Source organism: Hippoglossus hippoglossus, chromosome 7 (assembly GCF_009819705.1).
Source record: "Hippoglossus hippoglossus isolate fHipHip1 chromosome 7, fHipHip1.pri, whole genome shotgun sequence".
Taxonomy (NCBI): domain Eukaryota; kingdom Metazoa; phylum Chordata; class Actinopteri; order Pleuronectiformes; family Pleuronectidae; genus Hippoglossus; species Hippoglossus hippoglossus.
Window position 1 is genome coordinate 3,777,483 of NC_047157.1, and position 14,707 is coordinate 3,792,189.

A 14,707-nucleotide genomic window follows, 5' to 3' on the forward strand; every position below is an offset into this window, starting at 1 on the left:
AAAGAGTTTTTCTTCTGCACCCTGGAGCATCAGCTCCCTCTGCTACCAGGGTGAAAAACTATGATTTAGACCAGCCAAGATGATTGCTGCATATGTTTGAGGAGGATATTGTGGATTACTTATGTTATTTAGTGTTTTGTACAGGAGAGAATCATTTCAGTGTTGTGGTTAAATGTTCAGATAAGATTTTGTGTGAGAGTTAAGCAATCAGCTCTTCCTGTTATTCCCCTAAAGCTCATTTCAGACAACTCCCGATAGTCTCCTACAATTATCCAAGGGGGTTGAATGTGAGAACGCAAATGTCAGAGTCCGTAGCTGCGGAGTTTCTCCTGCCAGACCCCTAGTAAAAACTCTGGATAATATCCGAGTGGGCCCATATGAGAATACACCAGGAGACTATCCAGTTTATCCAAGTATAAAGGAAATAAAAAATGGAAAAGATTACTTATCCCAGGATGAAATAGAGGAGCAATACATGTAGAAGACATAGTTGAAAAATGTCAACTTATAGAAAGATGACAAGATTTCAAAGCTTTTAGTGATTAGGGCCAAGATATGTGAAAGGCAAACTCTGGAGTCAGTCCGGACCCCATTGTTGGGACATTTTCCGGAGTTCATCACAACAGGAAACGCAACTAAATAGTATTGCCCATTGTACAGGAGAGCAAACAAAACTATGAATACAGCTACAACTTAAGTTTGCAAATGTGCATTTTAAAACCCTTTTTGGTGCAGCAACCTCTGCGATCCTGCATTGTGGTCAGCAGCTAGTTAGCATGGGTAGCATATTCAGCATCGCTGTGCAGTGCTTTGTGTAGCACATATAAAATAAGGTGTAGCTGCAGTGTTTTTCGTTTTAAAATCTCTAGCAAAAAAGTAAAGTAGCTTTAAATGTGAACTTCTGTCACTTGCAAACTGTATGTTAATCTCACACAAGTACCTAACACCACTTTGTGGTCAATAGAGACATCAAACCTGATCCTTTTTATGCTCTTGATTAATATGCAAATATTGGAAAGAGGCGTCACTGTGTTGTTAAAACTCAGACCAGCAGACAGACATTTACAGTACAAGGAAAGTTTTCCTGTTGTATCAAAACGCTTGATGTTATTACAACATTTAAGAAAGCGCACAGATAACAGCAAGAATACAAACAGAAGCAAAACGTAGATAATAAACAAAATATTCCAAATGTGTGGGATATGCATTTTAAATCAGTGTAAAACTGCAACAACTGCAATTGTACTAATGCAACAACACACGATAAAACAAGTGTCACATTTGTACAATGCTGAGCCGGCTCTTGGCGACAGCCGCTATTGTGTGTGCTTACTCTCTTATGCTCAATTGGTTGCGTGAGACACTGATACACAGCGATCCGCCCTAATGGACTGTACTCTGCCGGGAGTCCTAATTCACAGAGAAAGAAAATGATCACCTGGCGGAGCCTGGCCTCCAAGCGAAGGGGAATGAATGAACAGTTGTGCCTGGGGAGTGGGATAGCGTTTTAACACACTCACTGCTATCGCTAGCCACAGCTGCAGCTCTGATCTCCCCCAGCCCTTGATGTGCTCAGCTCTCTCGCCCCTCCTTTACGATGTCCCCTCTCTCACCCTCTGACTTTGTCTTCTCTCGCCTCCTTCACTGCCCCCTCCCACTTACCCGCTTCCCATTTCTCCATCCAAGTGCTTTGCAACTCTCAGTTATCTCTTTTCTGTCCCCTTCTATAGAATAATGCACAGCTTCGCATTCTGGTTCTCCATTTTAACAGTTTACATTCACCAATTCCCTCATTCCCCACCTCTCTTTTTAACCACTTCCCTTTTTCTCTGTCTCTTTGTCTCTGCCTCGTCTCCTCTGTATCGCTTCCTCCCTCTCCTTCTGTCCTCGAGTGGCCAGGAGAATGATTATGCGAAGCAGGGCTCAGATCCATCAATGTGTCACCAGCTTGTTCCCCAAGTCCCCTCCGAGGGGCAGGCCCAGCCTACCCCCTCCCTTCTGCCCAACTCCCCCCCACTGGCCCTCCTCTGGCCCACCGACCAGTGATGCATTAGCATGGCGGAGAACAGTGGCGAGCCAAGGCACGCGTTCTCTGACAATAAGGATAATTGAAACTCGCCTTGATTTAACATTGTGCATATTGGTCGCAAAAGCATATCTGAGATCGGGAGAGGACTGGGCTGACTGAAACAAAGAAAAGAGAGACAGGAGTGTGAAACTATCACATGACCTTGCAATTGAGACAGTTACATATCATGTGAGAAACAAAGGGCAAGTCAATGCTATTCTCAGCCAAAGGAAGAAGTCCATGTAGACATTAAAAAAACAGGGTGGCCCAAAGCCATGGACTTCCTGTCCTCTACTGGAATTTACTCTCACCTTACTCCATCATCAACTTGTTTGTGTGTGTGTGTGTGTGTGTGTGTGTGTGTGTGTGTGTGTGTGAGTGTGTGTGTGTGTGTGTGTGTGTGTGTGAACACTCCCACAACCCTCTCTCTATCTCACACACATATACACAGTATAATCATTGTGACGACACTTAAGCCATTTTTCAGACATGAACTCCTGAAGACGTCCACAGAATTGGGTCAGGACATTCTCCAGAGTTTCCCCTTTCACGCATGAACAACACTGCAGGAGATTCTCCGCTAAGTGTTCAAAACAATACAGACATTTCCGAAGCGTTTAAGTGAGGGGGGGTGCAGCAGACAGAGGCAGGATGTAACATTAATTCCACTGCCGAGATCACATGTTTTTGTTTCCAGCACATAGACAGCGGCGTCAGTTCTTATCACCAAAAGCTCTCTTGATATATCTGTCATTGTCTCCTATGTGTGTGGCACCGCTTTTTCCTCCTGAGATATTTGTTTTATTTTTGCTTTTTTCCGCGCTCATTCGGACATTATATGGACGGTTCAAAAGGTGTTGGCAGGAGATAGTCTGGAGGCTCTCACTTGGACATCTGCGTTCTCACATAAAGCCCACAAACACACACACAAAAGTTTTGCAGAGTTCTCCTTACAAGGACATTGCATTGAATGCCACTAATTGTAGACACCCAAACCTATCCCAAACCTTAACCATAACCAATTCATGATTAACCCCAAACCTTACCCAGGACCAGGAAATCAGAAATATTACGTTATCCCTCATTAGGACCCGGCTTTGATCCCCATAAGGTCTCCTGGTTCTTGCAAGGTCAGTGTTTAATCCAAAAGAGGCAACAAAGACGTTTATAGTCATATGTGTGTACGCATACACACACACACACACACACGCACAGACACTATCATCCTATGGCTGGATTTTTATTGAAAAATAAAATGGGGATGATTTTGTCAGCGTTACATGAGACAAGTTTATATTTAGATGTGTTCATCGATTCGCAGCTGACACACTACACTTGGCCTGTCTGCCGCCCATAACTCAGCCACTGCCACAGAGAGTGGCCAAATCCTGCTGCTACTAAATCATACGACAGGGGAACGTTGCCATGGGACAAGAAAAAGGCCTATGAATGATTCTCAATGGTTTATTTCAGCCACTTCAGAAGTGCATTTAATACACTCAACAGCTCCAAAGTGATGTCACCGGAAGGAAGTTGAAGTGCTGTTTAGAAATCAGAGCAGTGCGGAAGAGGTGGCATGAGGATGAAACATACTGTGTACTTTACATTTTATTAGCTATATGCTGTGTCATCATCTAAATTAAACAGTGATAGTAGAATTATTCAACTTAAGTTTAAGTGGTAAGGCTGCAATATATTGAAATATATACAAAAGGAGGCGGAAGTGGCTCCCAGGATTGTTTGAAGTCTTCCCCTCTGATATGTTTGAATCATAAGGACATTCATTGGTAGTAAAACTATAATGGTATTACAGTGACAACAAAAGAAACAAAGTGAACTGGTTCATTCATTTTCTCCATTCAAATGGAAGACCATTTTTTTTTTCTCTGCACTTTATTCTAAAAAGTTAGCTAATACAGAATCAGACACATGCCTGTCTACAAAACAATCACTGTCAAGTGTAGGTGGGCGCAGCCCTTGTAGGTGATGATGATATGTAGGTGATAAAAGTCCATAAATTGCACTATGAAACCAACTGGATCAAATGTAAACAATGTGACAAAGAAATGATACTTGTCCCAGACCATGGTCCAGATCTTCAGGTGTGAAAACTCCTGCCCTACAGTTGCTGCAGCAAATATGGTGCAAAGAACTTTCACACACCTGTAACAAAGAATGTGAGGTCACGGACAAAATATGCACATGCACTCTAGTCGAGGGTTAAGGGCAGAGGGTGTCGCACATTGTTAAGCCCTATGAGTGTTATCGTAACTTGTGAATATAGGCTATACAAATAAAATGTGATGGATTGATACAGTATGGACAGGGTCTATGACGTGTGTTCGTCTTAGAAGAATATCCAAGAGGAAAAAGAATTGTGAGAAAAGCTCCTACAGCTAAGCATTTCTCATTGACAGACAGAGATGCAGATGTTCACACTCTGTCTGTGACTTCACATTCTTCATTACAGGCATGTGAGGATTTGTGCACCTGTAATGAAGAATTTGAGAAGGGGAGACAGTTGTGTTATTATAGTATATTGTACTGTTGAATTATTTAAACAGAGGCTTTGATCCGGAGGTTGTACTTAGTTGAGATTGACTTGGAATTTTTAGTGATTAGCATTATGTAACATGGTTTGTCAGTCCATCATTTTGTGCTAGACTGTAGTATATACATACATACTTACATGCATCTTCTTTTTCTTAGCTTCGGTTTATTGGCAGGTGACAATCATCGTCAAGGTGCATTACTATCATCCACTGTGTTGGTGCACCGTTCCTGGAGGTACTGCAATACCAGGTCGGTGTATGTTTTACCAGCTGGCTTTCCTGCATTTAGCAGCTGTAACTGTTTAACTTTTAGTCTGGATAATGTGTTTGTTCTCCTGGTATTTTTCTAATATAATAGTGAAATATGCTTCTCTGCTGCCAGTGAAACTTTTCCATGTCTGTGATTGGTCATACACAGTAAACACCGCCCCTTTCATGTGCACAAGCTCAGATCTTGAGGAGGAAACCCTGGGTTGACTTAAAGGGGACATAGCATGCAAATTCCACTTTGTTAGTGCTTCTACAGGTTAATGTGGGTATCTGGCATGTCTACCAACCCAAACACTCTGGGAAAAAAACACTCGCGCGTTTTGTTATGGTTCCTCTAAGTCAGAAACGTCATGCTTGAGCGACTCGATTGAGCTTCCTGGGTTTTGTGTCGTAACAAGGAACTGGAGGTCTCCCTACATGGCCTTGGCCCCACCCCACACCTCCCCCCCCCCCCCCGTCCCCCACACTCGTTATGCCGGGTTTACACCGGAGGCAGCGAGGCAGCGAGGCAGCGCAGCGCCGTTCCCAAGCACGCAGCCGCCTGGCTGTTCACATGGGACGAGCATTTCTCCGCTGGTCAGCCCGCGATTCACTCACATGTGGCATTTGTCTGGATCGTTGGGACTGGGAGGCTGCAGCAGTTGCTCGGGCGCGACCGCTCGTTCTCCCATGCGTGAGCTGGAATTTGTGTCAGCGCCACACAGCCAACAGTGTGGAAGACTTCCGCAGTGTTCACCACTACTGTAACACCGGCACAAACACACAGAGCCCCCCCACTCGTTACGCCGGGTTTACACCGGACGCGGAAGCGCAGCTGCGAGGCAGCGCAGCGCCGTTCTCAAGCGCGCAGCCGCCTGGCTGTTCACACGGGACGCGCATTTCTCCGCGCTGGTCAGCCCCATAGACTGTATATATAAGGTCAGCCCGCGATTCTGCTTTCTCCGCTTGTTGTTGTACCCGTTGAATGTCGGGGTTCTGGGGTAAATGATGGTCTTCATAGCCCCCCCCCCCCCCACCCCTCTCTTTCTCTCTCTGTCTGTCTGCTTGTGTGCTTGTAGTGGATGGGCAGAGGGGGACATTTAATTATGTGATTGGAAAAATTTAAACTCCAGGACAACAGAAGGGGAATACAAAGTATGGGATGCATATTTGATAATTTATATCATATAAAATATGTAATTTATATCGTTTAAAATCATGGGGGTAGAGGGGGAGGGGGGAGCTGGCTCATTAGCATTTAAAGGAACAGGCACTCAAAACAGGTCACTCTGTGGAGGGCTGTTTTATACAGGGTAAAAAGGAGCTGTTTTAAATGATCCTTGTGGTATTTTGACCAAAGTATGTTACAGACATTTCATTAAGACCCCAAGGAACCATATCAACTTGTGGTAAAATGGGCATGCTATGTCCCCTTTAAGGAGTTGATAACCAGCTTCGTGTGACCGCTTAGCCTGACTGTGTTTGTTAGGTTAAGTTCACCCAGATATTAGAAAGCTATCCTGGGCATGTTGAACTCACTTTCTAGTACAGGCCCCAGATCTAACAAACCACACAGTATTGAATTATTGAAGACATACACACTACAATGTCTGTTTTACTAAGTATATTACAGTTGTGGGGCACAGGTTATGTGTGGTTAAGTTACTATTCATTACCATTGGTGTTCTTGTGTTAATTCAATATGTTTAGTAGTGTTTAATAAACACCATTTCCCATAAACCCTAGACATTTCCACAGCCAGTTACAGGAGCTGGTGGAGCATAGAGAAGCCTGGATGTGATGTCATGACTTTGGCAGTTTGTGGGGACTCAGGTCCTTGATGCTGCCCTAATCACCCCTATAAGTTGGTTGGAGTGACAACACTGTAATTACATTACATCTAATGAGGGTATCATTATCTGGCATAACACATGAAAATTCTCATTTTAATGTTCTGTTCTTTTATGTGAGTTGTCTTCATGTGTCCACTCAGTCCTCACTAATGCGAAACTTTTTTAAAACTAACTTTCGTCTGTGTTTGGGCATCCTGCAAACAGCCTTTTAAGTCACTAAAATTTAGATTTTAATGAACATCGTTTTTTTTTTTATTCTGTAACCGTGTGTATATGAAGAATCAGCGTTTGGGAAACAATGATGTCACAGTTTACGTCGCACATGCTTTGTGTAAGCATGCATCAGAAATGACAATTACAATGGCAACGATATTCTGGTTGCTCTATATTTGATTAGCACCGCAAGGTCTAATTACAAGTTAGCAGCTAATTATAACATCACTGCAGGACATGACCGACATTCACAGACATCTGCCTCGCCCAATATTACTTGGACCACTTGGTATTTGACGGATTGTTGATGGAAACTTTATCGCCACCTGCTGGCCCAGCATGCTTGTTTGAGCATTTGTGGTCATTTTTGTGTTCTCGTCAGGGCGAAGGTATTTCGTAAAATTAGGGTTCCGTGGAAGGAGATTTTTTGAATATCCATTCAAAGAATATCTGCAGAGGTTTTGTTTTTATTCCCAGCCAAGGACCCCCGCAACATAGAAAGTATTCCAGGGAGCCCATTATCCCTTGGAACAATTTGACAAGTCTATTTTTTTACATGTCTACATAGTTATGTGAAAGAACAACACAAGGGAAATTTCTTAGAAAGATATTAGACATGTATTAAATATATTTTCACCATTTCAACCCATATATCATGATCCTTTACAATGGATGAATCTGTAAACTTCACAGTATAAGGCCTGAGACTCAAGGACACACGTCAGACCAGGTTCAAATGATATTCAGTTTCATCCAGTCAGGTAGAGTTCCGTAGTATTTACGGCAGGTCTGTATGTAAATATAGACTGTATAGAAATGTGCAATATGGCAACTCCAAAAAGGGAAGCCAAAACATCCTCACCCCCCCTGACAGCTGTCTGCAGCGTGGTTCATAAACCCCATGTCCTCCGTGGTATCAGATGGGACAGTTGAATGCCAAATATTGTTTTTTCCAAATATGGTTGCAGTCATTGTAGTTCTTATCGTATTTATGTATGTACAAGTTTGTATCCGTCCAGTGAGTTTGGTTTTAACTAGTTATATGATGATATGAAAATGGGGTGCGGCATCATGATTGACAGCTAAGACTGAATGGCTGTGGGTGTGTATTGGTGGGACCTTGCTATGGCAGCTCCGCTCCAGTACTGTCAGTACTGCACAGACCCCAAGGTTCCAAATGACGCCTGCAAGATGGCTGCACCTTTGCCCAAGATATTTTGGCTTCATTTTTGTACAGTGGGAGGAAGTGGAGACATATGTCAATCTTTATTTAGAGTCTCTATCAGGTCGGACTATAGTGTGCATTTCCACCACACCACATGCACTCCACTGCATGTGGAATCATGCTCTGTGCAGTTTGGAGCAGATTGTCCTTGTGTCCCTCTCAGAACGTCTCTCAGTTATGCACATCAGAGTCAGGTACATTCACACCTCTAAAACAAAGACTCCAGGCCACTATGATGTACTTGCAGTACCAGTCCCTTGTGAATAGCACTTTAGACTTTTAGCATTTAACTTGAAAGCTGCGACAGTCTGTACTATCCATTCACAGCTCACCAAGCCCTCACCCTAATGGCAGATTCACTGAAGTTTTATAGTGGGTTCATCAAAGAGGCCCATAAACATAAAACTGATATGGGAACAGATGGGTGGCATTCGATACAATATATCAGACATAAACCTCTGGATCACAGAGACAAGCGGTGCTAGTCTTCATGTATAGAAGCACAGGGGCTAGAGGGGATGGAGGGAACTGGGTTTTTAAAGCCCTGATTCACTTTGTTACTTTACAGAGCAGAAAATATACATCTGCTCATGTATAGATCCAATAATTAATTCAATATTCAGAATTTAATGATCCACAACTGAAACTCTCTCCAGACTAAATGGTACTAATAACTTCAATTACCACCTTGCAGCTGTACATCTCCGCCAACCAGGCTAGTACCAGTTTACACCCACGTCCGTCCAGACTAACATGTAGTGAAGACTTATATTTAAGGTATTAACTGTATTTTATCATAATTAGTGTATGAATTGCTGAGTTATGGTGAAAAACATGTGAGGTCACAGTGACCTTGATCTTTAACAACCAAAATCCAATCATTTTATTCTTGAGTCCACGCAAAAGTTTCTGACAATTTCAACAAAAGGAAGAATCCTTTTATCACTCATGGATTGACAGCTGGAGTTATGTCATCCAATATCACCAGCATTAACTCATCTTTTATATGACTTGTTTCAGATTCACCATTTATTGGGGCAGTTGTTTGTTCTAAAAATGTAAGGACTTTCTGACCTTGGTGGAAATTCACAACTAAGGTATGAAATGAAACTGTGCAACTCAAATTTTAACAATGATATAAATTTGTTATAAATTATAAATCAATGATATAAATTGACAGCTGAGATTGACTCGTGATTGGCTGTATCAGCAGGACCTCAATACCACGCCTCCACTTCACAATCACTTCTCCAAATGACATCACCAGTACAAGATGGCACCGCCGTATCACAGACATTTTGGCTTAGTTTTTGCACAGTGGGAGGAGGTGGAGACATGTTGTCCATCTTTACACACACATTTCTGTGTCTGTACCCTCAATGATAAACCCAACTACCCTCAACAAGAAAAGCTTCCTGGTGCTGCCCATGTATTGAATGGTGCGGCCAGGTGACAATGGTAGCTCTGTTTCAAACAAGCTGTATTTACGACTTTACAGGAAGGGAACATACAGTGAAGCATGAACACAGAATATTTAGCAGACTTTCTGGCCTCGGTCCTCAGTGGCTCGGCAGCTGAAGTGACATTTTCTTTCAATAAACAAAAGAGTTTAATTTAGCTTGATACCTCACATACACAAGGTCACTGGCTGCTCTTCAGTGGCTACACAGGACAAAATGAGCTGGGTCCATGGGTCTGTTCTGTATTTTATTTGCATCTTGGTACTTAACCAATTGAGTCAGTGATTGACCTCTGAGAGCATCTGCTTCCGCTGGCTCCGGCTCCTCAGCGTTGACATGGACTGTGAGCTAATTGTTGTTTATGGGCAGTGGCTCCTCATCCCCAGTGTGGTCCCCTTGTTCATAAGGCACAGAGGGACAGGCGGCCGGTCCAGGAAGTCCAGAACAATTAGTGTAGAAGCCAAATCGAAAGTCAAAGTCTTTTCATTAGATTGAAAACCTCTCTTGTGTAAAGCATCACACAAAGTACCCAAAGTCATATATTTAACTTTCCTCTCCACTAATTAAAAATACAGTCACACATCTTAATCTTTCTGTCTTTTTTTGTTGCTTCCTCATCTTCCCCCCACCTCTATCTACTTTTCATGTCTACCTTTTTTTCCGTCCAGCCACTGGCTCGCACCAGAGAGCTCTCTCTCCCAGATTAAAAAGTGTCTGCAGGATCTGTACACTGTATCCATTGCTTCTCCCCTGCCACCAGGTAATGCAGAAAAAGCATTCATCTCCTAGGCCATTTCACACGCCAGCTAAAGTAATGGTCCCCTGGGAACTTTAACTGCATCATAGGGTGGGGGGAGGGGGCGGGATGCGAAAAAAAAAGTGGAGGAAGAAAAAACAAGGAAATGTATTTCTGTATGGTGTTGGTGGACAGAGTTTGAAGGAGCTTATTGTTTTTTTGTCCTACATCACAACCTTATTATTCTGTCTGCTCGCCAAGATGAATCAGATGAATGTAGAGCCTCTAAAGTGCCCGTCGACAACACTGTGGTGCTCTCGAACCCACACACTCATCAGCATGAATTAAAAACACACACAGTAGGCAAACACTTCACTGAGCGTTTGCGTATTCGGAAATTAAAGATGTAATCTGACTCCACACAGCCTTTCACACTGACCTAATCACACAGACAAATACTTTACAGTGGAGATGCACCCCACCTCACAAATGACAAGAAAAGCCTCTACAAAATAAGGGTTTTATTATATTCGGCACAAACCAAACTTGAAGATACACAAAAAAAAATTAAGTCAATACATTCCAGCTTGAATAAATGTCCAGTTTTGTCTTTACAATCATTTGAAATGCTTGCTGTTTATATAAACCTCTAAACGTACTAATTTCTTTCGCTGATGAGTGTTTCAGTATCTATAAAAAATTTCTAAGAAATTCCCCATTAAAGGCCTGGGAGCCTGAGGCAGTACCTTAGCTGTTAACATTCTCACATACAGCCCCTCTGGATAATTTCAGGAGATTATACATAGTTCAGTGCAAGTCTAAAAGCAGCTTCAGGTAATGGACTTCAATCTCAGGTCAGCCAACCCCTGTGTTAAAGCTGTCTTAGGAACCCAACAAGTGTGGGTTGTGAAAAAGAGATCTCCCCCTGACCTGTTGAAGCTGGTAGCATGAAGAGCCTTGACTCAGGGCCCACACTGGACTTACCACACCCTGACAGGGAACAGAATCCAGCAATTAAATTTGCAATGACTCCAAACCTCTGACATAAGCTGCTTTAAGACATGCACTGAACTCCCCCCACCCCCGAAGGACATGTATGTGTGACTGCAAATGTCGGAGAAAGAGCCTCTGGAGTTTCGGCAGATGTTCTCCGCCTGGCCCCCCAGTATAAAGTCAGCAGAAAGTCTGGAGGAGCTGCTGTGAGAACACAGCAGGAGATCCCATCAGGATTCACCGTGAGTGAGTCAAGGGGGTTGATGAGGTAAAAATAGAAATACAATGGCAAAGCAAACAAATATCTGAAAAATGACAAAAGCGAAGCAACACACACAGAATGCACAGATTAAGATGTCAAAAGAGTTTGTGGTGATACGATACACGTCTCACATTTAGAACTTGGATTCAGAAAATCTAACCCTTCTTTACCTAAAGTGTAAATATAAATGCACATCTCTTCTGTATTGCTTATTGCTTATTAACTATTTCTATATCCATGTACTGAAAGGCCAACTTTTCCACAAACTCCTACAGAGCAAATCATTTATTTGTATATTGGCAGGTATGAAAAGTTTGAACTAACTGTAAATATGTTATCAAAAGTTGTTCTACATATTTGTAATCCACATTGTATTCTATAATATATTATATATCTAATTACTATCATTGAGTTTGATCTCTACTTGTTATTTTTAGTGGAGCTTCCCTGCAAAATGTTTTCACACGATTGTACTTGTAAAACAAGTTTAAAATAAACAATAAACATTTTGAATCTTGAATCTCGTTTTTATTTCGATTCATGAATTTTCTGTATGTACATATGTTGTCTTGGTTTAATCTTTAGTGCTTGTCACTGAGAACATTCAGTCAGATTAATGTCGAGAAACACACAACTGAGAATCAGGTGTGAGAAGAGAAACTGTGAAGAAGACGAGGTGAAGAAAGGAAATGATCAAGGCTAATGGGAGCAGTGGGAAGCAGTCTAAAAGTGAATAGTTTAATAGTTTATTTTGTCTTTTGCTGTCTACTCTCGTACTTTGGTTACAACATGCCAACATTCTGTGTGTGTGTGTGTGTGTGTGTGTGTGTGTGTGTGTGTGTGTGTGTGTGTGTGTGTGCGCACTTGCTGTCTGCACCGTTGTCTCTGCTGATCTCCCAGGACAGATTCAGGACACACACAACACACATGTGCAGATACACACTAAGTCCCGGGAGCCCCCGACAAGCGAAGATTGCCTCTTTAAGGTAGAAATCAATATTCTTTCTTTCCCCATCTCTCCTCCCTTCCTGCTGTCCTCAATTCCCACGTCCTCTGTCTCTCTCTTTCCGTCTCTCTGTGTCTCTCGGCAGACTCCTCCGCCGAGACATACGCCTACATACACCTGTGAGTCTTCATGGGCTCAGAGACACGCACAAAGTCAGCACCTCTCGTCCTGCTTCATCTGTATGAGATGCACCCTCCCTCTCTCTCTCTCTCTCTCTCTCTCTTGCTCGTCATGCTGTCCATACACACAAAGCACCATCACGGTGTCACCACATGTGATGCAGACCCAGGAGCTCAGGAATGAGGCAGGGCACTGGGGCTGCCACTGGTGGAGAGGCAATGTGGGGGAGGTTGTGCAGGAGTGTTCAGCCGGGGATGGCCTTGCACCTCTTTACTTAGCCCAGCTAAAAATACAGTGGGGAGATTCGGCAGGGGGCAGCAACAATGTGTGACCATGGGGGTGCTCAGGCTTAAGCAGGCTTCAGCTATAGTGTTGGTTTCCAAACTGGTACCAGCTTAAAGGACAAGACTTTGTGGAGGGTGAAATTTCACAGATTCTGGTTTACTGTTAACTATTTTCTTTTCATTAAGTCACATGCATTATATTTTGGTTCACTTCCTCTTTAGAAATTGGTCTACAAAGTAAAATCACAGTGTTTATTTTGTTGTCACTGCACTGCTTTATATTGAGCTGAATTACAGTGCAGTACAGTGTTTATTTGAAAAGTTGTGAACCTTGGTCTGAAGATTGTGTCTCTTGCTAAACAGACCTCTAAAATAGCCGACATTCAATGTATGAAAAAATAACATTCAGTTCCTGAATAAATCATTCAAATTTGATATATAAACCACACATGTGAACAGTTTTAAATCAAACTCAGTTTCATTTTATGAAAAACATTGATTATAAACTCTTCATTGCAGATAAACCAGGTATGATGAACACAAAGTGCTCTGCACCATACACTGTTTATACAAAGCTCTGCACACAACATCCAGCACACAAACAATAAAAAGAAAAGAAAGTATTTGAGGAGGACTTACTAATGACAAGATTAGCAGCTCTGGAGCGTATCAAAGAAGCATCAGTCTTAAAATTATAATACACATGTGTTATTCACTGTTTTGGAAAGAAAGTTGCAACCAGCATCACCACATAAGCCAAGCAAGCCTCCCATCCCGAGCATTTATGTTAAGAAAGGGCAGTGCAGTGATTTTACATTATATTTAATATAGAACCTTACAGAACAATAAAGAACTAATGAGGGTGCAATGAACCGAATCAGGGTTAAGTGCAGTAAGACAACTAATAATTTGGATGCAATTTGGAGCTGCAAATTAACCAATAGGAAATAAGGGGGATAAGATCCAAATATGTTTAGGCATTTATTGCACAATTCTACACCTTCCTTGTTCAGGGTCCAATTGGTCCAAAACTGGGCTGTATAGAGGATTTAACATTCAGCTTTAGAGGAATTAAAAAAAAATGCTGGGGCAGAATGATTTCCAGTTTGTTTTATAATCTCAAAACATGCATCAAAAGTAATCTAGGACTGTTAAGAAGCCGAGCCCAGTCAAAGCATGGTGGCTAAAGATAGATCTGGTGGCATCTAGTCATTGATCAGTCTAAAGGCACATGTCACTTCACTGCCCATTAACCTCCACTGGCTACCTCTCTCTTCAAATCCATATCTCTAATATTTGCCTACAGAGTGACTTCTGGGTATGTACACACCTACTTGAACTCAGTCATGCAGGCTTGTGCTCCTTCTCACAAGGAATGTTATCTGGTATTGCCATCCCTGCACACAAGGCAGTTCAGACAAATCGCATTGGTGGTTTTTCAATGGTGGAAGAAGCTACCAAGTGCTATCAGAGCAGGGGCTATCCTCAAGAGCCTCTCGAATCTGCAACAGATTCAGCACATAGTACTAACATCAAAGTCTCAGTGTTGTCCCTCAGTGGTAAGCTTTTTTATATACAGTCTATGGTTCTAAGTCACTTTGTATAAATGCATCAGCCAAATGAGTAGGCTAAATGTAAATGGTGCAGACAGACTGTAAGAGGAGCAGCCTGAGTATCATGAGCAGA